Raw genomic sequence first — 14763 nt, 5'->3', positions numbered from 1 at the left:
CACTCATTCATTTGAATGGTTTTAACTATCAAATAAAGGTTCGGGAACAAGGGTATATGAAGAGCAATAAATGTACAAACTTAACACTCACAAAAATGCAGACTTTGTGAATTAAATGAGATGTTTGATTCACTATGTATGCAGATTTTTTCCTCCATTCAGTATGACAAACCAGTTACTGAGAGGACATATTTTCTTCTCCCAGCTAAGCCATCTTTCGCCTCAAAAACATTATTAACTGTTTTCGAAGACTCGTGTACCACAGGATTTTATTTGACTTTTTAAAATGAATTGGCACAAAACTTTACTTTACTTCTAAGACTATGGGGTATATGTTCAAGGACTTAACACCGCCGCAACGTAAGGTTTTTGACATTACAGCGGCTTTTTTTAATCGCCGTAGTTACAAGATGCCGCTAACCGCAGTTCCCAGCTGTTTTCCGGCATAAACGTGCATTTTTAGGATCGTCACTTCTGTTAGCAAGACTTATCGAAAATGAGATACAAGGTAGGCATTCCCGCGTAAAAATTGCCGCTAACCCCACTTCGCGATATTTACAATGAATTTTTCGGTCTGGCGATAATTTAAACAAACTGCAGCTAAGGCCATTTAGCTGCTGAATTTTAAGACCAGCAAAAAAAACGGTCTAAAAAATGGTGCAAACACACCTGTACATATGGGAGACTCTTCCAGAGTACCTTTGCTTACCTAATGACACCATGGAGGTACTACTCTTGCAGCTTAGAGGACTAAGAAGACCACAACCACCACCAGCGCCACCACAGAGGCAGCGCTGCAGAAGAGAGCGGGTCTACCGCCAACGCAGCACCCTGATAGACCTCTGGCCAGAGGATGTGATAGCTCATTACAGGCTAAAAAGGACATCCATCATATGCATACTCACCAATAGTGCAAAGGCTGCAGCCAATCATAGTGCTGCATGAACATCCCTCCGCCGACAAAGCTACTTGCAGTTCTGCACATGTTGGCCTTTGGTATCTTCCAACCAACCACTGCCAGAGTGGGTGGAGTCTCACAGTCAGCCTTCTCCAGGTTTCTCCCAATTGTCTTGAATATCATTTTCAGCCTGACGCCGCAGCACCTACACTTCATCAACACTGCGCAGGAACAACCTGACAACAAGCAAGGCTTCTATGACATTTCTGGGTTTCCACCTCTGTTGGGGGCAATTAACTGTACCCATGATCTACTTGTGCCTCCTGCGGACACTGCACATATCTGCAGGAACAGGAAGTACACACACTCAATGAATGTTCAGGTATTTGTGGACCACCTGGGCCTGTTCCTTAATGTTGTTGCTAAGTTCCCTGGGAGTGTGCATGACTCCTACATCTTTTGCCACTTGACCATCAACCAGCGGTTTGAGAATGGCACATATGGAAATGGACTGCTTGTTGGTAAGTACAAACTGAACACACCACATACCTCAAGCATACATGTATGTAGCTCAAATATGTGAGAATGCACATGTAGAAAATGTATTATGACATACCTTGTAACAGGTCCAAACAATATACACAAGCACACAATGCAAAATGATCAAGCCATATGTTAGACAGCCCAACAAGGGAGTAGCCTAGAAAATCTCACACAAACCACTATGGCACCCTTAGAATATAGATTTGGTCAAAATCCTCAGACAAATATTAAAATTAATCAATGCAGCACATGACACAGAACATATGCTTCTGCTGTGCTACATACATCTTGAAATAAACACGTGTCATATGTACAACAACATGGCAGATCACCCTGCTCTCACTTGTGATCGTGCATAATTAGCTGACATGCAAAAACATGTTCAGCCATGCACCATGCAGTGGGTGTTCCTGCATCATAGGTTTGCAAGTAGTGCTGCATGAAGGGAGCACCAACTGCACACAAATAATCACCAAAGTTGATTAAACATCAGCATGTGTCGTTGCAGAACGGAGCATGCATCGCAAGAGCATACAAACAATCCAAATCACATTCTTAACACATGTTGTGCATCCATATGACTCCCCTGGTGAGGTGTAGCAATTTGATGCACAAAATCAGAAATTATAATGTGTGTTGATTGTGAACAGATTCACACATGGCAATATTGATGGGTATTACCCCAACATGCATACATGCAGAGTCAAAGTCAACTCATGCACAAGGACATCAATGCATATGTATAGTGTCTTCACATATCCCAGTAAGTCAAGTGCACCAGGTAGCAGTGCCTCTGTCACTTAGACACTGACCCACCTCGGGAGCAAGGTGGATGTAAAGAGCCCACAATGAGTTCAACGTTTAGCAGACAAGAATTTTCTCTCTCAGCTACTATCAGCACAATCACTCCAAATGAGGTATCTAGATGATGTTCCAACATAGTAATCATTAAAAAGTCAAGGTGGATGCTTTATCAGGCACATGTGCCAATGGTGTACCCTATAAAATATGTGCACAGGAGACGTTCAGTTTGTGCAACAGGCCTGTAAAGAAACTAAAATCTATTTTTTAGTGACCCATGCATTCTGACAACAACAACATGGAGGTAATACACAGGATGTGGACAATGACAACATGGTGATGTGTAAGCTGTCAAGTATAGGCAAGTTAATTTCAGTGATGCAGGTTAATTGTCTGAACCTCCACATAACGAACCAGAAAGTACAAAGTTTCACAATGCACACACACCAAAAAAGGTACTCTGCAAACACAGCAGGCACAAATACTAATGGACACCTATCCATAACCTGTTTCAGGTGATCAAGGGTATGCACTCTCACCATGGCTGATGACACCCGTCAAAGTGACCCACACACAGGCCCATAGAGACTACAAAGTTGCACTGGGACACACAAGGGCCATTGTTGAACAGACCTTTGAAGTCCTCAAATCCAGGTTGCGGTGCCTAGATATATCAGGGGCAGACTCCTATACAGTCCTGAACTTGTTTGCAAGATCATATTGAAATGTTGCATTCTGCAGAATATTTGTGTATGCACAAACACACCATTGTATGAAGACCAGAAGTAGCAGGGCAATCCAGAGGATGGCCAGGATGAAGAGTCAGATGCTAGATATACCACAGGTTCTACTGCTCGAACAGCAAGAAGGGATTAAATCATCAGACATTTTTTTTACATAATCACAATAAACAAATATCCCATCACATGGATTTTTCTTTAAAAACCCAACAAATGTTACTTAGTAAAATACAATATCACTGCACAAAAGTCTTGTATGCTTGGGTTATATCTTCAGAAGTTCATATATCTGTTAAGTGAAAGATAACTAAAAACCTGTGCCACACAGCTATCACATATAGCAGAAGACAGAACATCAATCAAACGAAGATTGGGGTTGGAACAACGTATTGGGCATCTGAGCTAATTAATACGGATGGTCCCTCAGTGAGAATCAATATGTGTGTGTTGTGTCATCTCAGGAGCACATAAATGTCTGATGACATAGAAGAGTGTAGTACAACATACTCTGTATGTTTGATGCATCTTTCTAGCTGTGCCCACATAGGTAGAACCCATCATAATATGTGTAATCAAACATATCTGTGAATTCAATGGCACATAAATAAAGGTGGGTGACTACAGTATCACATATATATCGCAGCTCTGTACTGCATCTAGTTCTGGGTGTGGAGGATGAAGATACAGATGATAGTACAGCTACAATAACTGGCGTGTCAATACAGTTTTGTAAAAGTCTCAAACATCAAGCACGCACAGTGAAACAACAACTGAAATTGTGAATAACTCACAAGCAAACACGTGCTGTTTTAATGGTCAATAGTCACATGACATGCATCATTCACTGTGCATGTATCATTCTACAACACAATAATGATCTGTCAATGGTATAGTCACAGAAGCACAAACCATGACACAAATACAGACATGGGATAAATGGCAAGACAGCAGCAGACAACAACGTATATTTAGGACCAAGTACCTGCCAGGGCAATTTCAATGAATTGTCTATGTTACATGCACCACAAAAAGCTTGCCTCATGTCAATGAAGGGGTAGAATGGGCTACATTCTCATTAAATAACTCTAGCTGTGTCCACACACCCAAAACAGAGAACATACATACACATGAGTGAATGGCTACAGAGAATGCAATCAGTACAGCACTAACATCCCAACAACATGCAACATATGACAACAGGAATGGACATTGTTTTGGGTCATACGGTCATGCAATGATTCATCATAGCCTCCAGGAGGTGCACCACCTAGTTCTGGATTATGACTACACGTCGACACATGTCAACTGTATGATGTGTGTGCGTTTGCTCTTCAACTACAACAATCTAAATAGCCACACATCTGCAGGCACAGTTGAACTCCTAGACAAGCCTGCTTCTATGAATAAATGTTAATGTCACACAATGTTGCATCTCTCAAGCAATGTACAAATTCTCATCATGAAATGATGTTGTGCAAGCTGGCCAGCTAACATGTATGGTTTATGTAACAGTACAGTGTGGATACCAAGACACTCCATCACAGTCAGGAGTATGCCTGACAGAAATATCTGTTCAAAGAGCATCCATAGAAATCCAACATTACCAAAGTGCTCCTTAACATGTGTTGATTATAGGCTGCACCACGTTTGCCTCATGAATGGCAACAGTGGCAAGCAGATCACATGTCCCATATTGTCCATGGAAAACTGTTAGGTACAAGCAGTCTTCTTCCGGATAATGTGCAGATACAATCCCTGGGACTTCTCTGCTTCACACCCAACCATCTCCAAAAAGACAATACTACAGTAGACCTCAAAACACAACACCCTCCCTGACTCACTGACTTAGCCAGCATAATCCTTGGTCAGTCCAGATAATTCAATCCAGGCTACAGCATGGTATGCAGGCTATGCATTTTAAACTACTGATACAGGGGATGCAAGTGAACACTCTTATTCGCCTACTCACATGTCCCCTGCATCACAGGTCTTGTAAAGTTGATGGGCCTAATCCTCGACAGTGACGGACAGCACAACCTACTCATGTTTAATTATATTGAGAGGCAATTCAGAGATACAGGATGTCTAACCTCTTACACCAGTGTCCTCTTGGTGTGTGTCCTGCAATGCACATGAACCTTTGTACATTAACAGTAACACCTTCAATGATCAACACAACAAGTTGCCCGATGCATACTTCTCATGTCAGCGATGTTAAAACAATAGCATGACAAGCCTTGCCATCAGGTAATGTTCATTGCGCACACAGCAATGGAAGAAACATGTCCACTGCTACATCAAGTTAAATATGTTGCCTATGCATTGGAATATTTGTCAAGCGAATATTGTACAGTTTGAGCTTCTGAATTATGAGTTCATTAATACAAACGTTGTACAACACTCCAGCCATTGTAGGTATATCCCAGAGTATACACGCTTCAGAATATACATTTGAGTAATAATGTTGGTGTATATGAAAAGACCTGGAAGACGTTGACACCCAGGAATGATATGCATGTTGGTAATTGTCAAGTCTAATAGCAGTTCCAGTTAGCATTGACAGTTAGTTGTCCAAAGAGCAGGTCACATAGCCACAATGACAACATAAGTATGTGTCACAAAGAGCTGATTGACATGATGAAACATCAACAAGTTTTCCAGGAAAACTCTTCCAATGTAACACAGATTGTTGGTACATAAATCTGTCCCATACAATACTTTCGTATTTGATGAGGAATCCTGTGAATAATTTCCACACTGATATAAGTAAGCAGGACTCTATAGTCAATGGCAAGTTTGTAGTCACAACATTCTCTTGTACAGACTATCTGAGACTCAGTGTCAAAGCAGGGGTGATAAAGTCAACGTAGGACAACGTCAACTCATGCATCAGACATTCTTTCACACTGCATTTAGGTGTTGAGGGTTTGACATTGTTACACTACTAAGCCTATTCATCATCACACAGAATCATTCCTAAAGGGGCACCATGAATATTGTACAGTGTCTACATTTTAGACTGTGTCCAAAATAATTTTAACATATGCTCTTTATGGTGACAATCTCACCAGTTCTCTAATTCATATGTTACAGGTTGGTCATCAGAGTGTGTCACACATAAAAACCACAATAGTGCAATGATGGCTCAAGTGCATGATGGTGATCCTTGCCTTACATTGACTAACATCTGCTTAAGTCAGACAAAATAGCACTGTTGTGCGAGGTTGCACTCCTTAGCACTCCCATGAATGTGTTCACACTGCCACTGTTTGAAAATCAGTGCAGCCACATTTGTGGTTGACATGCAGCAGCTTTGCTGTCCCATTGGGTCATTGCACAGAAATGTGAAGAGCAGGTTAATACTGCTACACAATGCCCATGAGCCACACTTGGGTCAGCACAGCCGCCTGTGTGAGTCTTATCTTTGTGGACTTTTGCGGTGAAGAGGCTTGGCATCAAAACATCGTCCTACTTGCCTTTTAAAAAACAAGGTGGTTGTTTTCTTGATATTACAAGCATATGCTAAAATAAAAATAAAACATAAAGAAAAACAAAAGAAAAAAGAATCTGCCAACTAAATGTGGCGTGCATGTGCTTCAATTAAAAATATAAAGTAAAGCTTTGCACTGATCTGCCATCTTGAAACAGCAAAAAATGATGGAGAATGCATATTACTGTATAAAGATGGCATTATGGGTTTAAAGCTTGCAGCAGAGATGCCTGGTATTCTGCATAAGAACATTGTGGTCCAGTAACAATGGCAGGAGTGCTGCTAGTAGTCTCATTGCTCAATTATGACTAGTCTGCAGCTGCAAGTAAGCTGCTGGGGATCAATGAAATGGAATATCTCCTGAGGTCGACTCCTCTGGATGCAGAGTAAGACAAAGTAAGGAAAAAACTGTTACTCTGACTACCTGACTTCCTAACAATCTACTAGGCAGTGCCAAACATTGGCAACAAAACCTATAATTGATCCACTGCCCGATTGTATTTATGTTGTTCTGAAGGGCTCATCCAATATTGAATGACACTCTGATGAATAATTTAAGTGGGGTTACACAGACCACATTTTCTCTAAGCAGGATTATGCATTATGTTTGGGAAAACATGAGGCTGGTGAGACAGCGAATTTAGTCTTTTGGTAAGACCTAAATAACACATACAAAAATAGAGCACAGGACACACGTATAACACATACAGCACTGGCCAAGAGCATTAAATATTTCCTGAAAGACAAAGAGCAAGTGTTGTACTGCAAGATAAGTTCAAGTTCCTTCAAAGACATGGAACAAGTCTGCTACTGCAGGGCCAGTCTGTGCAAGCTTCTTTCAAAGAAATGGAACAAATGTGGTACTACAGGGCCAGCGTGTGCTTCGTTCAAAAACATGGAAAAGGTGTGGCACTATAGAGCCAGTGCAAGCTTCCTTCAGCAACAAGGAACCAGTGTGGTACTGCAGGCCCATTTCAAGCTTCCTACAAAGACATGTAATAAGTGTGACACTCGACAGCACCATTTAAAGGATCACTAACATACAGTGGCGGCTGGTGACTTTTGAAAGTGGTGAGGTGTAGCGAGCCTGCGAGCGAACTGGAACAACCTTCAAATTTTAAAAAAAAGAGTGGACAAATGGTGCATTTTCAAGCAAATGTGAGAAAGCAGGAAGGTTACTAAAGCAATTGTGAAAGTGCAGTTATTACACTAATAAAAAGATGTCATATAACAACATAGGTAGATGCTTATTCAGTATAACCAAAGAGCTTCATAACAGACTTCGGGATACAATGCATTGCTGAGTTTCTTACAGATGTTTTGTATTTAACAAACAACTAAACAGGTTGCAAACTAGCATCATTCAAGAAGAAATTCTAAGGATTAACGTATTGTTCACTTTTTGTAGACAAAATCAGCACGTCTGTCTTTAATAGCAGCGAACTTCTCAATAACTTGAACGTTGAAGTCTGGGACTCTCTCAGTAGAGAGCATTTCTAAAGCATTCAGTCTTTCCTCAATCCTGGTGTTCCTCAGGAATGTCTTAATTCTGTTTAAAGTGGCAAAACATTGTTCAGCCTCTGCTGTTGTCATTGGAGTGGTAATGACTATTTTTAGTAAAGCCACTGTCTCTGTAAGTGACTGTTCCATGTTAAGGAACTAATTTAAAGCAAGCAAAGAAAGTGCACTAGTGGCCTACCGATATACATTCATTCCATACAGTACAGCTAATTAAGTTCTCAGATCTTCTTTGTTGAGCATAGGGTAAGCTTCCAAAGCCTTATTCAGTGCTTGCTCAGGGAAGGAATAATCATATTTTGCAAACTGATCACTTTGAAGTAATGTGGCACTCACCAAATGCTTTGTGAAAGAAAAACATTCCTTTACCTGCACAATTATAGTGTCACATATCTCTGTTGCAATTTGGACCAGACTGCTGATTTTTTTTCTGCGGTTACAGAAACTAGAATCCGTTGGCAGTCTGCTATCTAAATTGTCAACCCCTTCTCTGACTTTGTTCATGCTGGTGACAAAGTCGGTGGTAGCTCTTTCCACAAAGACAGTATCTATTTCACGTTTTTGTAACTTGTTATATAGTACATCAACAAGAGGCATTATTTCATGAAACAATAAACAGCAAAAACTGAAACTCCCTGTCTTGTAAAGTTCTAGCAAAGTCACGGGCCTCATTCTGACTTTTGAATTCAAAGTCATCATTGGCATCTATGGTGTCAAAACATTTTTCATTGTCAACCCTAAATTGGTATATTAGGCTGATTGTACGTATGTGAAAATTCCAACGAGTTGGGCCTTCCTTTGGAATCCTTCTGTTGACAATCATCTGAGGTACCTACGTTCTTTTGGGGGAACGTGAGAAGAATGCTGCCATTCCTCCTACATCCATAAAGAATATCTGTGCCTCAGAGATCTTTCCTACTGCTTGTTGCATAATAAGATTAAGTTGGTGGGCATAACAGTGCACATAATGGGCATTAGGGTACACATCTCTCATTTGTTTTGTAGTCCACAGTTGATTCCACTCATTACTGCAGCACCATCATAGTGTTTTGCAATCACAATTTGTTTTTGAGGCTGCTCTGGAAAAATCAAGTTTAGTTCATGTAGAACAGCTGAAGAAATGCTTTCTGCACTGGAGTCTCTTAAATGTGTGAAATCATAGAACCTCTCCACAACTTTGCTGTCATTGTAAAGGTACCGAAATATCAGTAAAGACTGTGTTTTAGTGGCCACATCAGTTGTGTCATCAGCCTGAATAGCCACAATATTGTACAATATTGCTTTTTACAGTCTCTAGCAAGCAGTTCATTTAGTATTATTTTAGATTAGAGGTGCCCATGAAGACTGTAGCACTTGCCAGATGAGCTTCCATTGCACAGTCTATGGTTGCTATTAAATCCTCAAGGCCTCTGAATATACCAGGAGTTGAGGAACTTTGAGATTCATCATGCCCTCGTAATGCCAGTTCAAAAGCACCACAGAAACAAATGCAATCAATTATTTCTGATAGCATGTGTCTATTCCTTTCAACTTCTTCATTATGTTTCTTTATTGTTTTGCGGTTCGCATCTCATATGTGGGCTTCAATCAGTGAGTCTCCCAACATTCCCGTCAGGTTTTCCACATGGATTTTTGTATGTGCATGCTTATCTACTGTATCTGACAAATGCTCTGTTACTCCTTTTTTGTCCAAGGAATTTCACCACCAAACAGCAGGCAGGGGAAGCAGACCAGAGAATTTGTTGAAGTACACCCTGTAAGCCAATCAAATTTTGTGTACCAGGTGTTTGAGAACGAACATCTGTAAACCTTCCCTTTGTCTAGGGAACTTTGTTGTAGGTTTAGGTCTGGCCGGTGAGGTCTTAATTGTCTCTCTTCACTCTTTAGTCCAATGAACGGTTTTGCAAGTAGTTGCTATACTGTATTCATGGTGTCTTACCAATATTAAAGTTACCTGTCAATAATCAAAGTACAGCGTATGAGGTTTGGTGCAAATACATCATATTTCTGTATAAATGCATATCTTGTGCATTATCGCAATATATCTCGAACAGTTCCCCATCGCACAATATGACTGATAAAAATATAGCCTTATAGCCTGCTCCCTCGGTGTGCCACACTGGTTGTAATGACACTCAAGCAGACATATTTCCTAAGCCACAGGTGAGGGCCTATTCCAAGGCAAGAGAGAGATGGCCTTTAACAACGGGTATCGCCAGAGGCTAGTGGGCGGTAAAAGGAATTATTTCATTTCATCCAATGACGGTTGAATATTTCAAATTAAAAAGAGGGAAACAGAAAGTCAAACAGTGGGAGCAGAAGGCTTACACCAGCTGTTATTATCCCTGAGCCAATTCATTATCTTCAATCAAGCGCTCAACATTCAAATCGATCTTTAATATTGATTACACAGTTATATGCCTCACATTGATACTGATGTGCATGTAGACACCACCCACCATGTAGACAACTTACAGAGCCCTTAACTACAATGTAGAAAATATAGCATCAGTTTCCTTACCTTAAATGCTGGGGTTGTTGACTGTGTTGTAAAGTCGCAAGAGCACCAAAGGAGGTTGGCGCCTCTTCTTCTTTGCTCGAAAATTAGGGAAAGTTCGTCAGCCCAAGGCTTTACCAGATGCTGAAAAGCAAAATATAACAAAATTTAGTCGTGTCAACCAAACACATAGGCGTCATTGCGTCTCCCTGCAAGACTAATTTATAACAAGCAGTGGTGTTTAATCTACAAGCATTCGACTTTGCTAGACTGTGTCAAGCACCAGGTGTTTTCTTTATTTATTTGGGGTGAAGGCAACTTGCACTGCGATACAAGCGTGAGCTCTCTATGGCTGTGTTATTTAAATTCAAAGTATTTCGCCCGGCTCAAGGCCCTTGGGGATCACTTCTCTGACAAGCAATTCATGTGAGACTACTCATGGCTGCATGCGCTGCATTTGGTGGATGCATACTCTGCTGCAAGTACCCCATGCTATCAGTGCTATTTCAAACCTAGCTGTATTGTTGAGGGCACTGCTCGCTCCAGAAATTGTACGCGAAAGTGCACGTGCATTATTGTACTTCATTCTGACGCTCCTCTCATCTATGAGGGCACCGTTTCTCGACCAGCCTCCTGCCATGATCTGAGCTCACGAGTGCCAGTGCTTTGCTGTACCCTGACGCACTTCGCAACTGTGCGCAGGCTGCTTCACAACAGGCTGCGTGCATGCGCACACACAAACACACACTGCAGGGATTCGTGGACACTACACCCTTTGTAAACCACGCACACAGACTCCCGGATACTAAATAAAGGCTGCATTTTAATGTGCATTTAAAAAAATGTGCAACGTTGGACGCAAAAGCGTGACTTTGAGTCTTTGTAGTTCAAGATTCTGGGAAGGTTTTTTTAATGAAAGTATTATATTTGGGTCAGATCAGGTGTGTGAGAACAGCTCAGGATGTGCGGGGAGGCTTGTCACGTTCACAAGATATTATCATCTCTGCGCCCCTCTCATGGATTAGTACGGACATGTGAAGGACTTGTGCCCAGGGCAGAGACCGCTCTTTATAGGTACCAAAGAAACGTGCCCAGCATTTAAATACGGAGACACTTTCCCCTCTTGTGCACTCGGCCCTATTGACAAGAGCTGGGGGTGTTATAAATACATATGTGCTACCGAGAGGGGCACAGTCAAACTCCACACAAATAACCGTCAATATTATGTGTAATTGAAATAAACTCGGTATTCTTTTGTAGTGAAGTGTGCTTTCTACTGAGTCAATTGAAAAGAAGAAAACACACTTCACTACAAAAGAAAAACAAGTTTATTTCAATTACACATAATAATAATAACATTCATTGAAAACGCAATACTTCTTGCCTTTAACCCCTTCCGTGCTCCCGTCGGCTAACAGCCGATGGGAGCACTCCCTCCCCAGTGCTACGCACGACCAACGGCCGACGCAGCCCCGCCCATCCTTTAGAACACCCGCACCGCGACTTAAGGCGTTAATTAAGTTAAAACCATTTGCTTTGCCAATGGTATTGTATAGCAAAGCAAATGGCTTTAACTTAATGAAAGGCGAGACCTATTGCATTTTCAATGCTTGTTATTGGTGTCTTGAAGAGGCTTCCTGACTTTCTCGGCTCTTTAAAAAATATACTAGATTTTATCCCAAGTGAAAATGTGAATGGAAATTATTTTACTTGTAAGTCGCATGCACATTTGCAGGTATTGAGGTGTAGACTTTATGAATGAATTAAAAAAGGACATTTTAAAAGGGTTCGCCTTGCTTGGTGTGTTTAAAGAGGGCGGATTTTCGACAAGTAATGTCCTGCCTTCAGTGCCACAAGTGTAAAGGTTCTGAGAAGCGAGAGGTGGGTTTGAACTGCAACCTTGGGTGCACCGCTGTAGAAATGCTGCCCACCCTCTCATACCCAGGGGCGTGGCTGCTGTTTGTACAGCAGGTGCAGTGGCACCGGGGCCCAGAGGCCCGAGGAGCCCCGTGCAACCTGGTCATGGCGGTAGTTTACTGCCCCAACAGCAGCCAGAGGGGCCAGGGCCTTGCTTGCACCACGGCATCCTTGACCCAGACTTTCAAGGAACAGGCCCCGACAATGCAGACCCCTGACTGTCAGACGGTAAACAGGCTCAAGGGTCCTGCCCAACCCTCGGGCCCCAGCCCTTCTAGCCCGGCCTCCGTGGCTGAAGGAGGTGATGACGGTTGGACTGGCCTAAGGGCCGGCCTGACAGGTCAGTGTGGGCCGGTTCATGGCCTGCTGGGCGGGGTTTTACTGTTGATTCCCCTGCTCTTACCACACACATTGCCTGCAGCAACCTCAAACCCATGCCCTCCCCCATACCCAACAAGGATTGAAAATGCAATAGGTCTCGCCTTTAATTAAGTTAAAGCCATTTGCTTTGCTAATGGTATTGTATAGCAAGGCAAATGCTTTAACTTAATGAAAGGCGAGACCTATTGCTTTTTCAATGCTTGTTATTGGTGCCTTGAAGAGGCTTCCTGACTTTCTCGGCTCTTTAAAAAATATACTAGATTTTATCCCAAAGGAGTATGTGAATGGAAATTATTTTACTTGTAAGTCGCATGCACATCTGCAGGTATTGCCCAGACCTTCTAGCCCGGCCTCCGTGGCTGAAGGAGGTGAAGACGGTTGGACTGGCCTAAGGGCCGGCCTGACAGGTCAGTGTGGGCCGGTTCATGGCCTGCTGGGCTGGGTTTTCCTGTTGATTCCCCTGCTCTTACCACACACATTGCCTGCAGCAACCTGAAACCCATGCCCTACCCATACCTTGCAAAACCCTCTCACAACCTCGTCACGAGTGCAGAACACACGACGGACACTTTTTTAGCTTCTAATTCACTAAGGAGGTCTTTTATTTTGATGCCATGTTTCTGTCCCCTGTCCGATCCAGGGACAGGCCCGGACTGGCCGTTGAGGGCACCGGGCAATCCCCCGGTCGGCCGCATGGGTGGGGGCCGGTTTGGGCCCCAGGGGGCCGTTTTTGTTTCAGGGTCGTTCAAACGGCCCTGTAACAAAATCGTCCGAAACCGGCCCTGGCAAAGTGCGCGGTCGCATCCCCTCACCCCCAACCCAGGGAGGGGGGGCCGGCCGAGCACTTTGCCAGGGCCGGTTTCGGTTCCCAGTCCGGCCCTGTCCAGGGAGTGTTTAATGTGCGTGTGGCCCCTGGTGTGAGGTGTGTGGTCGTTGTCAGTGCGGGAGCAGCGAGGGAGCGCTCTCTTGTGTGCACTGAGGTAGGTGTGTGAGTGTCAGTGAGGGCCTGTGAGAGGTGCGGGCCAGCCTGCATGAGCCGTGTGTGTGTCACATGTATGTGGTAATCTGCTTTCACTATGAGTGACCACATGGGTGCGGGAGCATTTGAGGCATTGCTGTCTCACTGAAGGGTGCGCGTTAAAACGAGTGACGTGTGGAGCAGAGAGGAGTGTGGCAATACGGTGTGTGTGTAAACGAGGTGTGTCAGTGAGGGTGTGTGTTTATCGTGACCGGTGTGTCTGGAGTGATTGTGAGGTGCGTGTGCATCGCTGCAGCATCAGGTGGTGTGCTCTTGTGCGTGGCAGTGTATTTGAGGTATGTGTGCACGTGTGGCTGCAGGGTGTGTATACATGCTTGCACGCTGGAAGTGTGTGTCTGCTTTGTGTGTGTGAGACATGATTAGTGATTGTCGGCTATCTATGTGTGCACAGAAGCGAGAGAGTAATATCTCCTCCCCGTCGTGCAGCTGGCGTGTGTGTCAGTGAGTGTGGTGTGTGTGTCTGCAAGTGTGCTTTGAGAGCTCTGTTAACTTCTTCCCAGCCCTGGCAGCAGTGTTCCTGCCCGTGAGTGTCTGCGTCACTGAGGGTGTGGTGTGTGCATGGCTGGCGTGACACTGAGGGGTGTGAGTGCTGTACATGTGTGTGCGTATGTCTGCACCCGTGAGCGTCAGCATGAGGTCTTGTGCACCTGGGGTTCGTTGTACGGGAGGTTTGTATGCGTGTGCGGTCCCTGTGCCAGCGTAAGATGCGTGTATCTGACTTTCGTGTGCACATGAAGTGCCCACATTTGAGGTTTGTTTGCTCAAGCACATAACGTGTGTGTGGGGTACATGAGGTGTGTGCACAGGTAGTGTGTCCATAGTAGAGGTTTGTGTGCACGTGAGGCGTGTGCATGTGCACACAAAGTGTGTGTTGTGTACGTGAGGTGTGTGCACGTGTGTTGTGTCTATAGTAGAGGATTGTGTGCACGTGAGGTGTGT

At 43.5% G+C, this 14763-nt stretch overlaps 1 protein-coding gene across 1 annotated transcript in view; it reads right to left on the bottom strand.

The window, feature by feature from the left end:
- LOC144783063 (cytochrome P450 2C5-like) overlaps positions 1 to 10628 on the bottom strand; it is a 524719-nt gene extending 514091 nt beyond the window's left edge. The window contains exon 1 of the mRNA XM_078662233.1: positions 10512 to 10628. The gene's annotated coding sequence lies outside the window, so the exon portion shown is untranslated. The remainder of the gene's footprint in view (positions 1 to 10511) is intronic.
- Between the last annotated feature and the right edge of the window lie 4135 nt (positions 10629 to 14763).

Source organism: Lissotriton helveticus, chromosome 9, assembly GCF_964261635.1.
Source record: "Lissotriton helveticus chromosome 9, aLisHel1.1, whole genome shotgun sequence".
Classification (NCBI taxonomy): domain Eukaryota; kingdom Metazoa; phylum Chordata; class Amphibia; order Caudata; family Salamandridae; genus Lissotriton; species Lissotriton helveticus.
The sequence above is the reverse complement of the archived record's forward strand: the minus strand, read 5'-3'. Positions and strand labels throughout refer to the sequence as shown.